This window comes from Bos indicus, chromosome 24, assembly GCF_029378745.1.
Source record: "Bos indicus isolate NIAB-ARS_2022 breed Sahiwal x Tharparkar chromosome 24, NIAB-ARS_B.indTharparkar_mat_pri_1.0, whole genome shotgun sequence".
NCBI lineage: Eukaryota > Metazoa > Chordata > Mammalia > Artiodactyla > Bovidae > Bos > Bos indicus.
The window spans coordinates 590,466-607,327 of NC_091783.1; the positions used below are offsets into that span (position 1 = coordinate 590,466).

The following is a 16,862-nucleotide window of genomic DNA, read 5'->3' on the forward strand; positions in this document are numbered from 1 at the left end:
ATATTAAAAACTAAAATTGAGAACTAAGAAAGTTCACTAACTATAATTTTACTTAAATGTTTAAATGCTTGTAATTTTAAAAAATTTTAGACATTTAGCATAGCATGCATAGAAAATACACAGATTCTAAAAGAGACACTTTGCTTCATCTTCCAGCTTTGGAAAGGTGGCTTTAACCAAGTGTCTTACATCCTTATTTCCCTTACTATTTTTCTTTCTAAGACTGATTCAGATTCTGACAAACAGAAGCCATGTTTCTATCAGAGAGAAATAAAAGTTGGGCCGTGTTCACTCTCCTGGGCTTCTCCGATTACCCAGAGTTGCAAGTGCCCCTCTTCTTGACATTCTTCACCATCTCCAGTGTCACTGTCGGAGGAGGCGATGGCACCCCACTCCAGTACTCTTGCCTGGAAAATCCCATGGATTGAGGAGCCTGGTAGGCTGCAGTTCACGGGGTCGCTAAGAGTCAGACAGGACTAAGCAACTTCCCTCTCACTTTTCACTTTCATGCATTGGAGGAGGCTGGTGGGCTGCGTCTGTGGGGTCGCACAGAGTCGGACACGACTGAAGCGACTTAGCAGCAGCAGCACAGTGTCATTGTGGCAGGGAATCCTGGGATGATTGTAACCATCAAAATTAACCCCAAACTGCACACCCCCATGTACTTTTTCCTCAGCCACCTCTCCTTTGTGGATTTCTGTTATTCCTCCATCGTTGCTCCCAAGACCATGCCGAACCTCATGGTAGAAGACAGAACCACTTCAGTTGTAGGCTGTGAAATACAATTCTTTTTCTTTTGTACCTTTGTGGTGACTGAGTCCTTTTTATTAGCTGTGATGGCCTATGACTGCCTCGTGGCCATCTGCAACCCTCTGCTGTACATGGCGGCCATGTCCCAGAGACTCTGTGCCACGTTAGTGGTTGGATCTTATGCTTGTGGTGTAGCTTTCTCCTTGATACTCACCTGTACTGTTATCAAATTATCATTTCAAGGTTTCAACACAATCGATCACTTCTTCTGTGAGTTCTCCTCCCTGCTTCCCCCCTCTTGCTCTGATACTTATCTCAACCAGTTGCTGCTTTTCATTTCTGCCACCTTTAATGAGGTCAGCACACTCTTCATCATTCTCCTGACTTATGTGTTTATGGTTGTCACCATCCTCAAGATGCGTTCAGCCTGTGGTTGCGGCAAAGCCTTCTCCACCTGCACCTCCCACCTGACTGCCATCAGCATCTTCCCCAGCACCATCCTCTTCCTCTACTGTGTGCCCAGCTCCACACCCTCCAGGCACACAAAGTGGTGTCTGTGTTTTACATGGTGGTCACCTCCATGTTGAATCCCCTGATCTACAGTCTGACAAATAAGGATGTCAAAGACACAGTCTCCAACATCATGGACTCTAAAATATTTTCGTACTAAACATTATTCTGGAAGATTTTGCCCTTGATATGTAAACAAACTGTGTCTGCAAAGGTTGGTTGATAAAAAGAAATTTTTATTATTAATGAAGTGTTAATACATAAAATAGAAAGTACATGTGTTTTGCTTAACTGTACTAAACTTGACTTTATCTCTTCCTTACTGGAAAAAAAGTTAGCAATCTTTCAAATCTTTTTCATCTAAAATTTTAGACAAAATAATCTGATTACAAAGATTAAAGGACATAAATATCATGTGGCATACTTGTGTAATCTTAATAATTGTTAATTTCATCCTCCTTTTTTAATACCTATGGTAGACTAGGCTCTCAATAATAACATGCATTCCTCTTACAAAAAGTACAAATAGCAGTTAAGACATAGTGTTCATCCTTCAAGGAATGAAAATTCAGTGATGATAGTAGGGCACTTTAAAAAGTAGAAATTGGGGGGCGGTCCTAAGATGGCAGAGGAATAGGATGGGAAGACAACTTTCTCCCCCACAAATTCATCAAAAGAACATTTAAACGGTGAGTAAATTCCACAAAACAACTTTTGAATGCCAGCAGAGGACATCAGAAACCCAGAAAAGCAGCCCATTGTCTTTGAAAGGAGGTAGGAAAAAATATAAGACAAAAAAAAAGAGACAAAAGAGGTAGGGACAGAGCTCCATCCCAGGAAGGGAGTCTTAAAAAGAGAGAAGTTTCCAAACACCAAGAAACACTCTCACTGCCGAGTCTGTGGCGAGCCTTGGAACCACAGAGGGCAACATAACTGGGAGGAAAAATAAATAAATAATTAAAACCCACAATTTATGTGCCCATTGGTAACTCCCCCACTGGAGAAGCAGCACAGATGCCTGCACCCGCCACTAGCAAGCGGGGGCTGGGCAGGGAGGCGCCGGCTGCATTGCTTAGAGTAAGGACCAGGCCTGAATGCCCTGAGGGCAATCTGAGGGAATTAACTGGGACAGCAAACCAGACTGTGCGATAGCTACCACGCGAAAAGCCCTAACTTAAGACACCACCAGTCCCCAAAGGACTGTTCAGAGCTAGTCGGCTGCAAACAGGCAGCCAGAGCCAGAAGGGGGCAATCGCATTTCCAGAGAGACATTATCTACCAAACTGCAAGCAGGCTTCTTTGTTAGCTAAGACTTCTTGTGGTTCTGGACAGTCAACATCCGCCTGAGAAAGTGTGCCGCTTACCTACACGCCTCCATACCTACACTGAAACCAAGCACCACACAAGGGCCAACAAGTTCCAGAGCAAGACATACCATGCAAATTCTCCAGCAACACAGGAACACAGCTCTGAGCTTCAATATACAAGCTGCCCAAAGTTACTCCAAATCCACTGACATCTCATAACTCATTACTGGACACTTCATTACACTGCAGGGAGAAGAAATCCAGCTCCACCCACCAGAACACTGACACAAGCTTCCCCTAACCACGAAAACGTGACAAGCCACCCATACAAACCCACCCACAGTGAGGAAACTCCGCAATAAAGAGAACTCCACAAACTGCCAGAATACAGAAAGGCCACCCCAAACTCAGCAATATAACCAAAATGAAGAGACAGAGGAATACTCAGCACGTAAAGAAACAGGATAAATGCCCACCAAACCAAACCAAAGAGGAAGAGATAGGGAATCTACCTGATAAAGAATTTCTAATAATAGTGAAAATGATCCAAAATCTTGAAATCAAAATGGAATCACAGATAAATAGCCTGGAGACAAGGATTGAGAAGATGCAAGAAAGGTTTAATAAGGAACTAGAAGAAATGAAAAAGTGTCAATATATAATGAATAATGCAATAAATGAGATCAAAAACACTCTGGAGGCAACAAATAGTAGAAAAATGGATGCAGAAGATAGGATTAGTGAAGTAGAAGATAGAATAGTAGAAATAAATGAATCAGAGAGGAAAAAAGTAAAACGAATTAAAAGAAATGAGGACAATCTCAGAGACCTCCAGGACAGTATTAAATGCCCCAACATTCGAATCATAGGAGTCCCAGAAGAAGAAGACAAAAAGAAAGACCATGAGAAAATACTTGAGGAGATAATAGTTGAAAACTTCCCTAAAATGGGGAAGGAAATAATCACCCAAGTCCAAGAAACCCAGAGAGTCCCAAACAGGATAAACCCAAGGCAAAACACCCCAAGACACATATTAATCAAGTTAACAAAGATCAAACACAAAGAACAAATATTAAAAGCAGCAACGGAAAAACAACAAACACACAGGGGATTCCCATAAGGATAACAGCTGATCTTTCAATAGAAACTCTTCAGGCCAGGAGGGAATGGCAAGACATGCTTAAAGTGATGAAAGAAAATAACATACAGCCCAGATTACTGTACCCAGCAAGGATCTCATTCAAATATGAAGGAGAAATCTAAAGCCTAACAGACAAGCAAAAGCTGAGAGAATTCAGCACCACCAAACCAGCTCTCCAACAAATACTAAAGGATCTTCTCTAGAAAGGAAACACAAAAACGGTGTATAAACTCGAACCCAAAACAATAAAGTAAATGGCAACAGGATCATACTTATCAATAATTACCTTAAACATAAATGGGTTGAATGCCCCAACCAAAAGACAAAGACTGGCTGAATGGATACAAAAACAAGACCCCTATAGATGTTGTCTACAAGAGACCCACCTCAAAACAGGGGACACATTCAGACTGAAAGTGAAGGGCTGGAAAAAGATATTCCACTCAAATAGAGACCAAAAGAAAGCAGGAGTAACAATACTCATATCAGATAAAATAGACTTTAAAACAAAGGCTGCAAAAAAAGACAAAGAAGGACACTATATAATGATCAAAGATCAATCCAAGAAGAAGATATAACAATTATAAATACATATGCACCCAACATAGGAGCACCGCAATATGTAAGACAAATGCTAACAAGTATGAAAGGGAAAATTAACAATAACACAGTAATAGTGGGAGACTTTAATACCCCACTCACACCTATGGATAGATCAACTAAACAGAAAATTAACAAGGAAACACAAACTTTAAATGATACAATAGGCCAGTTAGACCTAATTGATATCTATAGGACATTTCATCCCAAAACAATGAATTTCACCTTTTTCTCAAGCACACATAAAACCTTCTCCAGGATAGATCACATCCTGGGCCATAAATCTAGCCTTGGTAAATTCAAAAAAAATTGAAATCATTCCAAGCATCTTTTCTGACCACAATGCAGTAAGATTAGATCTCAATTACAGGAGAAAAACTATTAAAAATTTCAACATATGGAGGCTGAATAACACACTGCTGAATAACCAACAAATCACAGAAGAAATCAAAAAAGAAATCAAAATATGCGTAGAAATGAATGAAAATGAAAACACAACAACCTGTGGATTGTTGTAACAACCTGTGGGATACTGTAAAGGCAGTACTAAGGGGAAAGTTCATAGCAATACAGGCATACCTCATGAAACAAGAAAAAAGTCAAATAAATAACCTAACTCTACACCTAAAGCAACTAGAAAAGGAAGAAATGAAGAAGCCCAGGGTTAGTAGAAGGAAAGAAATCTTAAAAATTAGAGCAGAAATAAATGCAAAAGAAACAAAAGAGACCATAGACCAAAGCTGATTCTTTGAAAGGATAAATAAAATTGACAAACCATTAGCCAGACTCATCAAGAAACAAAGGGAGAAAAATCAAATCAAAAAAATTAGAAATGAAAATGGAGAGATCACAACAGACAACACACAAATACAAAGGATCATAAGAGACTGCGGCTGCTGCTAAGTCGCTTCAGTCGTGTCCGACTCTCTGCGACCCCATAGATGGCAGCCCACCAGGCTCTCCTGTCCCTGGGGTTCTCCAGGCAAGAATTCTGGAGTGGGTTGCCATTTCCTCCTCCAAAGCATGAAAGTGAAAAGTGAAAGGGAAGTTGCTCAGTCGTGTCTGACTTGTAGCAACCCCATGGACTGCAGCCCACCAGGCTCCTCTGTCCATGGGATTTTCCAGGCAAGAGTACTGGAGTAGGGTGCCATTGCCTTCTCCACATAAGAGTCTACTATCAGCAATTATATGCCAATAAAATAGACAACATGGAAGAAATGGACAAATTCTTAGAAAAGTACAACTTTCCAAAACTGGACCAGGAAGAAATAGAAAATCTTAAGAGACCCATCTTAAAAATCTTCCAGCAAACAAAAGCCCCGGTCCAGACGGCTTCACAGCTGAATTCTACCAAAAATTTAGAGAAGAGCTAACACCTATCCTGCTCAAACTCTTCCAGAAAATTGCAGAGGAAGGTAAACTTCCAAACTCATTCTATGAGGCCACCATCACCCTAATACCAAAACCTGACAAAGATGCCACAAAAAAAGAAAACTACAGGCCAATATCACTGATGAACATAGATGCAAAAATCCTTAACAAAATTCTAGCAAACAGAATCCAACAATACATTAAAAAGGTCATATGCCATGACCAAGTGGGCTTCATCCCAGGGATGCAAGGATTCTTCAATATCTGCAAATCAATCAATGTAATACACCACATTAACAAATTGAAGAATAAAAACCATATGATTATCTCAATAGATGCAGAGAAAGCCTTTGACAAAATTCAACATCCATTTATGATAAAAACTCTCCAGAAAGCAGGAATAGAAGGAACATACCTTGACATAATAAAAGCTATATATGACAAACCCACAGCAAACATTATCCTCAATGGTGAAAAATTGAAAGCATTTCCCCTAAAGTCAGAAACAAGACAAGTGTGCCCACTTTCACCACTACTATTCAACATAGTTTTGGAAGTTTTGGTCACAGCAATCCGAGTAGAAAAAGAAATAAAGGGAATCCAAATTGGAAAAGAAGAAGTCAAACTTTCACTGCAGATGAAATGATCCTCTACATAGAAAACCCTAAAGACTCCACCAGAAAATTACTAGAGGTAATCAATGAATATAGTAAAGTTTCAGGATACAAAATCAACACACAGAAATCCCTTGCATTCCTATACACTAATAATGAGAAAATAGAGAAATTAAGGAAACAATTCCATTCACCATTGCAACAAAATGAATAAAATACTTAGGAATATATCTACCTCAAGAAACTAAAGACCTATATATAGAAAACTACAAAACACTGGTGAAAGAAATCAAAGAGGACACTAATAGATGGAGGAATATACCATGTTCATGGATCGGAAGAATAAATGTAGTGAAAATGAGTATACTACCCAAAGCAATATATAGATTCAATGCAATCCCTATCAAGCTGCCAACGGTATTTTTCACAGAGCTAGAACAAATAATTTCACAATTTGTATGGAAATACAAAACACCTCAAGTAGCCAAAGCAATCTTGAGAAAGAAGAATGGAACTGGAGGAATCAACCTGCCTGACTTCAGGCTCTACTACAAAGCCACAGTCATCAAGACAGTATAATACTGGCACAAAGACAGAACTATAGATCAATGGAACAAAATAGAAAGCCCAGAGATAAATCCATGCATCTATGGACACATTATCTTTGACAAAGGAGGCAAGAATATACAATGGAGAAAAGACCATCTCTTTAACAAGTAGTGCGGGGAAAACTGGTCAACCACTTGTAAAAGAATGAAACTAGAACACTTTCTAACACCATACACACACACAAAAACTCAAAATGGATTAAAGATCTAAATGTAAGACCAGAAACTATAAAACTCCTAGAGGATAACATAGGCAAAACACTCTCCAACATAAATCACAGCAGGATCCTCTATGATCTACCTCCCAGAATACTGGAAATAAAAGCAAAATTAAACAAATGGGACCTAATTAAACTTAAAAGCTTCTGCACAACAAAGGAAACTATAAGCAAGGTGAAAAGACAGCCTTCAGAATGGGAGAAAATAATAGCAAATGAAGCAACTGACAAGCAACTATTCTCAAAAATATATAAGCAACTCCTGCAGCTCAATTCTAGAAAAATAAACAACACAATCAAAAAAATGGGCCAAAGAACTAAACAGACATTTCTCCAAAGAAGACATACAGATGGCTAACAAACACATGAAAAGATGCTCAACATCACTCATTATCAGAGAAATGCAAATCAAAGCCACAATGAGGTACCATTTCCACCAGTCAGAATGGCTGCAATCCAAAAGTCTACAAGCAATAAATGCTGGAGAGGATGTGGGGAAAAGGGAACCCTCTTACACTGTTGGTGGGAATGTAAACTAGTACAGCCACTATGGAGAACAGTGTGGAGATTCCTTTAAAAAATGGAAATAGAACTGCCTTATGACCCAGCAATCCCACTGCTGGACATACACACCAAGGAAACCAGAATGGAAAGAGACACATGTACCCCAATGTTCATAGCAGCACTGTTTATAATAGCCAGGACATGGAAGCAACCTAGATGTCCATCAGCAGATGAATGGATAAGAAATCAGTGGTACATATACACAATGGAGTATTACTCAGCCATTAAAAAGAATACATTTGAATCAGTTCTAATGAGATGGATAAAACTGGAGCCTATTATACAAAGTGAAGTAAGCCAGAAAGAAAAACACCAATACAGTATACTAACACATACATATGGAATTTAGAAAGATGGTAACAATAACCCTGTATGCGAGACAGCAAAATCAACACAGATGTATTGAACAGTCTTTTGGACTCTGTGGGAGAGGGAGAGGGTAGGATGATTTGGGAGAATGGCATTGAAACATGTATAATATCATATAAGAAATGAATTGCCAGTCCAGGTTTGATACATGATACAAGATGCTCGGGACTGGTGCACTGGGATGACCCAGAGGGATGGTACAGGGAGGGAAGTGGGAAGGGGTTCAGGATGGGGAACACGTGTATACCTGTGGTGGATTTATGTTGATGTATGGCAAAACCAATACAATATTGTAAAGTAATTAGCCTCCAACAAAATAAATAAATTTAAATTTAAAAAATTTTTTAAATAATAAAAAGTAGAAATTTTATAAGATAGAAAACAGTAAGTATAATAGAAGGTTTCAGAGGAAAAATTTCAAGTCCTTAAGAGAGATACTTTTATAAAATAGGTATTATGTACCCTGGTTTAGATAACAGAAGAGACAGAGTTTTAGGAGACATATTTCAACATTGGAGTTTTATCCAGGAGACTACAGCCTGAGAAACAAGGAGGTTAGAGTGCAATACTGAGTCAATGATACAACAATCAGTTCAGTTCAGTTCAGTCGCTCAGTCATGTCCGACTCTTTGCAACCCCATGAATCGGAGCACGCCAGGCCTCCCTGTCCATCACCAACTCCCAGAGTTCACTCAGACTCACGTCCATTGAATCAGTGGTGTCATCCAGCCATCTCATCCTCTGTCATCCCCTTCTACTCCTGCCCCCAATCCCTCCCAGCATCAGAGTCTTTTGGATGAGTCAGCTCTTCACATAGGTGGCCAAAGTACTGGAGTTTCAGCTTCAGCATCATTCCCTCCGAAGAAATCCCAGGGCTGATCTCCTTCAGAATGGACTGGTTGGATATCCTTGCAGTCCAAGGGACTCTCAAGAGTCTTCTCCAACACCACAGTTCAAAAGCATCAATTCTTCGGTGCTCAGCCTTCTTCACAGTCCAACTCTCACATCCATACATGACCACAGGAAAAACCATAGCCTTGACTAGACGGACCTTTGTTGGCAAAATAATTTCTCTGCTTTTGAGTATGCTATCTAGGTTGGTCATAACTTTCCTTCCAAGGAGTAAGCATCTTTTAATTTCATGGCTGCAGTCACCATCTGCAGTGATTTTGGAGCCTAAAAAAATAAAGTCTAACACTGTTTACACTGTTTCCCCATCTATTTCCCATGAAGTGATGGGACTGGATGCCAAGATCCTCGTTTTCTGAATGTTGAGTTTTAAGCCAACTTTTTCACTCTCCACTTTCACTTTCATCAAGAGGCTTTTGAGTTCCTCTTCACTTTCTGCCATAAGGGTGGTATCATCTGCATATCTGAGGTTATTGATATTTCTCCCGGCAATCTTGATTCCAGCTTGTGCTTCTTCCAGCCCAGCGTTTCTCATGATGTATTCTGCATATAAGTTAAATAAACAGGGTGACAATATACAGCCTTGATGAACTCCTTTTCCTATTTGGGAATAGTCTGTTGTTCCATGTCCAATTCTAACTGTTGCTTCCTGACCTGCATACAGATTTCTCAAGAGGCAGGTCAGGTGGTCTGGTATTCCCATCTCTTTCAGAATTTTCCACAGTTTATTGTGATCCACACAGTCAAAGGCTTTGGCATAGTCAATAAAGCAGAAATAGATGTTTTTCTGGAACTCTCTTGCTTTTTCCATGATCCAGCAGATGTTGGCAATTTGATCTCTGGTTCTTCTGCCTTTTCTAAAACCAGCTTGAACATCAGAAAGTTCACGGTTCACGTATTGCTGAAGCCTGGCTTGGAGAATTTTGAGCATTACTTTACTAGCATGTGAGATGCATGCAATTGTGCGATAGTTAGAGCATTCTTTGGCATTGCCTTTCTTTGGGATTGGAATGAAAACTGACCTTTTCCAGTCCTGTGGCCACTGCTGAGTTTTCCAAATTTGCTGGTATATTGAGTGCAGCACTTTCACAGCATCATCTTTCAGGAGTTGAAATAGCTCAACAATAATTTTTTTAATTGAATAAATACTGTGTTTTCATTTTGGATATTTTTGTATATTGTATATGCAGGTTACTTGGCATGAATGAAGGTTGATAAGACTTGGTCTATATTCCGAATGTGTTTTCAAAAGAGCTCCAGTGTGGCAACATAACCAGCTATGATTGTTGTTTAGTCACTCAGTTGTGTCCAATTCTTTTGCAACCCCATGGACTCTAGTCCCCCAGGAGCCTTTATCCACAGGATTTCCCAGGCAAGAATAGTGGAGTGGGTTACCATTTCTTTCTCTAGTGATAGAGTCCACCAGAGACTTAAAAATGGTAGACTAGATCTCAGAAAATTTTACATACAAAAAGGAACCATGGTGAGTAGCTGCCTAACATGCATTTCAAGCTATTGTTCTGCCTATGAAGACATCAAAAACATTATCAGTTCTTTTTTTTTTCTTTCCTGAATAAAATGTCTGTATCCTTCTCAACTAAAGAAAGTGAAAGTGAAAGTTGCTGTGTCATGTATGATTCTTTGTGACCCCATGGGCTAGTCCATAGAATTCTCCAGGCCAGAATACTGGAGTGGGTAGCCTTTCCCTTCTCCAGGGAATCTTCCCAACCCAGGGATCGAACCCAGGTATCCCGCATTGCATGTGGATTTTTTACCAGTTGAGTCACAAGAAAAACCCTCGCAACTAAACTCCTAGCTTTAAAAAAAACAGTACTTGGAGTTGCCCTAAGAGTTGAAAACCAGTTGCCTATATGACCATATTCAACATACGAGAAGAAGGTAGTTACTAGCATCCAGACCTATTCAATCTGGCAAATTAGAAATACAAGATCTTCGGGGAGGAGCCAAGATGGCAGAGGAATAGGACAGGGAGAACACTTTCTCCCCCACAAATTCATCAAAAGAGCATTTAAACGTCGAGTAAATTCCACAAAACAACTTCTGAATGCTGGCAGAGGACATCAGGCACCCAGAAAAGCAACCCAACTCTTCGAAAGGAGGTAGGAAAAAATATTAAAAACAAAAAAAAAAGAGACAAAAGAGGGAGGGACGGAGTTCCGTCCCGGGAAGGGAATCTTAAAAAGAGAGAAGTTTCCAAACACCAGGAAACCTTCTCACTGCCGAATCTGTGCCAAGCTTTGGAAGCACAGAGGGCAACATAACAGGGAGAAAAAATAAATAAACAATTAAAACTCGCAGATTGCGAGCCCTACGGTAACTCCCCCAGCGGAGAAGCAGCGCAGACGCCTGCATCCGCCATTAGCAAGCCGGGGCTGGGCAAGGAGGCACAGCGTGGGCTGCATCGCTGAGAGTAAGAATCTGGCCTGAATACCCTGAGCGCTATCTGAGCGAAATAATTTGGGCTAGCAAACCAGACTGTGGGATATCTACCACGCGAAAAGCCAGCCCTAACCTAAGACTGCCAGGCCCGCGCACGGAACAAAGGACTGAACAGAGATAGCCGGCTGCAGATCTTCCCCCTCCGGTGACAGGCAGCCAGAGCCGGAAGGGGGCAATCGCAGCCCCAGAGAGACATTATCTATAAAACTGTAAGCAAGCTTCTTTGCTAACTAAAACTTCTTGGGGGTCTGGACGGTCAACATCTGCCTGAGAAGGTGCGCCGGTTTTACACCCAGATAACCAAGTGGCGGGGAGGCGATAAGTTGCAGCATTGCGCTCGCCAAACACCTCATCACCTGAGCTGCTCGGACCTGGGAAGAGCACAAAACGCAGGCCCAACTGAGTCTGAGCCTCTGAGGACTACCCGAGTGCCTGAACCTGAGCGGCTTGGACCTGGGAGGTGCAGGCAGCCCAGGGCCAGCCTCGGATTGTTCCCGGCGGAACAACCTAGAGTCCGAGCAGTGTGGACAGGGAGGCTACACGCGCCGTGAGCAGGGGCAGACCCAGGGTGGCTGAGGCACTGCGAGCCCACGCCAGTGTTATTTGTTTGCAGCATCCCTCCCTCCCTCCCCACAGCGCGACTGAACAAGTAAGCCTAAAAAAAAAAAAAAAAAAAAGTGTCCTCCACCGTCCCCTTTGTGTCAGGGCGGAAACCAGATACTGAAGAGACTAGCAAACAGAAGAAGATATAACAGAGGGAAACGCCTTGGAAGCTACAGGCAATAGATCAAAACCCTGTGGTTACTACGGACTACATAGGAAGGGGCCTATAGATCTTGAGAAATATAAATCTGACCAAGGAACTAGCCAAAAATGAACTGAACCCACAACACCCACAAAAAAAAAAAAAAAAAAGTCCTAGATATATTTTTATTATTTTTACGATCATTCTTTCTTTCTTTTTTTTTTAATTAAAAAAAATTTTAAGTCCTCTATTGTTCCTTTAATTTTCACTTTTATAACCTATTACTTTGCAAAAAAAAAAAAAAGACCCTATTTTTTTCTTCTTCAGCAAACTTCATATATATATATATATATTTTATAATTTTTTGACCTTGTTTTTTTGTTGTTGTTTGTTTGATTTTTTTTGTTTTTGTTTTTTTCTTCTTTTCTTTAACATTGTATTTTTGAAATTCCAAACTCTACTCTAGATTTTTAATTTTCGCTTTTTGGTATATGTTATCAATTTTGTACCTATAGTTTTTTTTTATATAATTTCTGTGACTTTTTTTTTTCCTTCTTCTTCTCTGTTTCTTTCTCTTCTTCTTTTATATAACATTGTATATCTGAAATTCCAAACTTTACTCTAGATTTTTAATTTATGCTTTTTGGTATTTGATATCAATTTTGTACCTGTATTTTCTTTATAATTTTTGTGACATTGTTCGTATTTGTTTGTTTGTTTTCTCTCTTTATTTTTCTTCTTCTTCTTTTTTTTTTTTTAACATTGTATTTTTGAAATTCCAAACTCTACTCTAGGTTTTTAATTTTTGCTTTCTGGTATTAGTTATCAATTTTGTACCTGTACTTTCTTTATAATTTTCGCGACCTTGTTTGTTTTTGTTTGTTCGTTTTTTCTCTCTTTCTTTTCCTTCTTCTTTTCTTTAACATCGTATTTTTGAAATTCCAAACTCTACTCTAGATTTTTAATTTTTGCTTTCTGGTATTAGTTATCAATTTTGTACCTGTACTTTCTTTATAATTTTCGCGACCTTGTTTGTTTTTGTTTGTTTGTTTTTTCTCTCTTTCTTTTCCTTCTTCTTTTCTTTAACATCGTATTTTTGAAATTCCAAACTCTACTCTAGATTTTTAATTTTTGCTTTTATGTATTTGTTACCAATTTTGTACCTATAAGGACCCAATCTTCAGGACCCATTTTTCACTAGGGAGTGAGATTACTGGCTTGACTGCTCTCTCTCCCTTTGGACCCTCCTTTTTCTCCACCAGGTCGCCTGTGTCTCCTCCCTAACCCCTCTCTACTCTACCCAACTCTGTGAATTTCTGTGTGTTCCAGACGGTGGAGAACACTTAGGGAACTGATTACTGGCTGGATCTGTCTCCCTCCTTTTCATTCCCCCCTTTTATCCTTCTGGCCACCTCTGTTACCTTCCTCCTTCTTCTCTTCTCTGTATAACCCCGTGAACATCTCTGAGTGGTCGAGTTGTGGAGTGCACATAAGGAAGTGACTACTGGCTAGCCCACTCTCTCCACTATTGATTCACCTCATCTCATTTGGGTCACCTCTAACTCCCTCCTCCCTCTTCTCTTCTCCATGTAACCCTGTGAACCTCTCTGAGTGACCCTCACTGTAGAGAAACTTATCATCTTTAATGTAGATGTTTTATCAATGGTGCTATATAGAAGGAGAAGTTTTGAAACTACTGTAAAAATAAGACCGATAATCAGAAGCAGGAGACTTAAGTCCAAACCCTGACTCCAGGGAACTCCTGACTCCAAGGCACATTCATTGACAGGAGCTCATCAAATGCCCCCATACCGACACTGAAACCAAGCACCACACAAGGGCCAATAAGTTCCAGGGCAAGACATACCAAGCAAATTCTCCAGCAACAAAGGAACACAGCCCTGAGCTTCAAGATACAGGCTGCCCAAAGTCACCCCAAAACTATAGACATCTCATAACTCATTACTGGACATTTCATTGCACTCCAGAGAGAAGAAATACAGCTCCACCCACCAGAACACCGACACAAGCTTCCCTAAGCAGGAAACCTTGACAAGCCACCTGTACAAACCCACACACAGTGAGGAAACGCCACAATAAAGAGAACTCCACAAACTGCCAGAATACAGAAAGGACACCCCAAACTCAGCAATTTAAACAAGATGAAGAGACAGAGGAATACTCAGCAGATAAAGGAACAGGATAAATGCCCACCAAACCAAACAAAAGAGGAAGAGATAGGGAATCTACCTGATAAAGAATTCCGAATAATGATAGTGAAATTGATCCAAAATCTTGAAACTAAAATGGAATCACAGATAAATAGCCTGGAGACAAGGATTGAGAAGATGCAAGAAAGGTTTAACAAGGACCTAGAAGAAATAAAAAAGAGTCAATATATAATGAATAATGCAATAAGTGAAATTAAAAACACTCTGGAGGCAACAAATAGTAGAATAACAGAGGCAGAAGACAGGATTAGTGAATTAGAAGATAGAATGGTAGAAATAAATGAATCAGAGAGGATAAAAGAAAAACGAATTAAAAGAAATGAGGACAATCTCAGAGACCTCCAGGACAATATTAAACGCTACAACATTCGAATCATAGGGGTTCCAGAAGAAGAAGACAAAAAGAAAGACCATGAGAAAATACTTGAGGAGATAATAGTGGAAAACTTCCCTAAAATGGGGAAGGAAATAATCACCCAAGTCCAAGAAACCCAGAGAGTACCAAACAGGATAAACCCAAGGAGAAACACCCCAAGACACATATTAATCAAATTAACAAAGATCAAACACAAAGAACAAATATTAAAAGCAGCAAGGGAAAAACAACAAATAACACACAAGGGAATTCCCATAAGGATAACAGCTGATCTTTCAATAGAAACTCTTCAAGCCAGGAGGGAATGGCAAGACATACTTAAAATGATGAAAGAAAATAACCTACAGCCCAGATTATTGTACCCAGCAAGGATCTCATTCAAGTATGAAGGAGAAATCAAAAGCTTTTCAGACAAGCAAAAGCTGAGAGAATTCTGCACCACCAAACCAGCTCTCCAACAAATACTAAAGGATACTCTCTAGACAAGAAACACAAAAATGGTGTATAAACTCGAACCCAAAACAATAAAGTAAATGGCAACGGGAACATACTTATCAGTAATTACCTTAAATGTAAATGGGTTGAATGCCCCAACCAAAAGACAAAGACTGGCTGAATGGATACAAAAACAAGACCCCTACATATGTTGTCTACAAGAGACCCACCTCAAAACAGGGGACACATACAGACTGAAAGTGAAGGGCTGGAAAAAGATTTTCCATGCAAATAGGTACCAAAAGAAAGCAGGAGTAGCAATACTCATATCAGATAAAATAGACTTTAAAACAAAGGCTGTGAAAAGAGACAAAGAAGGTCACTACATAATGATCAAAGGATCAATCCAAGAAGAAGATATAACAATTATAAATATATATGCACCCAACACGGGAGCACCACAGTACGTAAGACAAATGCTAACAAGTATGAAAGGAGAAATTAACAATAACACAATAATAGTGGGAGACTTTAATACCCCACTTACACCTATGGATAGATCAACTAAACAGAAAATTAACAAGGAAACACAAACTTTAAACGATACAATAGACCAGTTAGACCTAATTGATATCTATAGGTCATTTCACCCCAAAACAATGAATTTCACCTTTTTCTCAAGCGCACATGGAACCTTCTCCAGGATAGATCACATCCTGGGCCATAAAGCTAGCCTTGGTAAATTCAAAAAAATAGAAATCATTCCAAGCATTTTTTCTGACCACAATGCAGTAAGATTAGATCTCAATTACAGGAGAAAAACTATTAAAAATTCCAACATATGGAGGCTGAACAACACGCTGCTGAATAACCAACAAATCACAGAAGAAATCAAAATACTCTAGATTTTTAATTTTTGCTTTCTGGTATTAGTTATCAATTTTGTACCTGTACTTTCTTTATAATTTTCGCGACCTTGTTTGTTTTTGTTTGTTTGTTTTTTCTCTCTTTCTTTTCCTTCTTCTTTTCTTTAACATCGTATTTTTGAAATTCCAAACTCTACTCTAGATTTTTAATTTTTGCTTTCTGGTATTAGTTATCAATTTTGTACCTGTACTTTCTTTATAATTTTCGCGACCTTGTTTGTTTTTGTTTGTTTGTTTTTTCTCTCTTTCTTTTCCTTCTTCTTTTCTTTAACATCGTATTTTTGAAATTCCAAACTCTACTCTAGATTTTTAATTTTTGCTTTTATGTATTTGTTACCAATTTTGTACCTTTAAGGACCCAATCTTCAGGACCCATTTTTCACTAGGGAGTGAGATTACTGGCTTGACTGCTGTCTCTCCCTTTGGACTCTCCTTTTTCTCCACCAGGTCGCCTGTGTCTCCTCCCTAACCCCTCTCTAATCTACCCAACTCTGAATTTCTGTGTGTTCCAGACGGTGGAGAACACTTAGGGAACTGATTACTGGCTGGATCTGTCTCCCTCCTTTTCATTCCCCCCTTTTATCCTTCTGGCCACCTCTGTTACCTTCCTCCTTCTTCTCTTCTCTGTATAACCCTGTGAACATCTCTGAGTGGTCCAGTTGTGGAGTGCACATAAGGAAATGACTACTGGCTAGCCCACTCTCTCCACTATTGATTCACCTCATCTC

General features: G+C 39.6%; 1 pseudogene; it reads left to right on the forward strand.

Moving 5' to 3' along the window:
- Positions 1-251: 251 nt before the first annotated feature.
- On the forward strand, positions 252-1,420 carry LOC139179332 (olfactory receptor 5D18-like; annotated as a pseudogene).
- Positions 1,421-16,862: the final 15,442 nt, after the last annotated feature.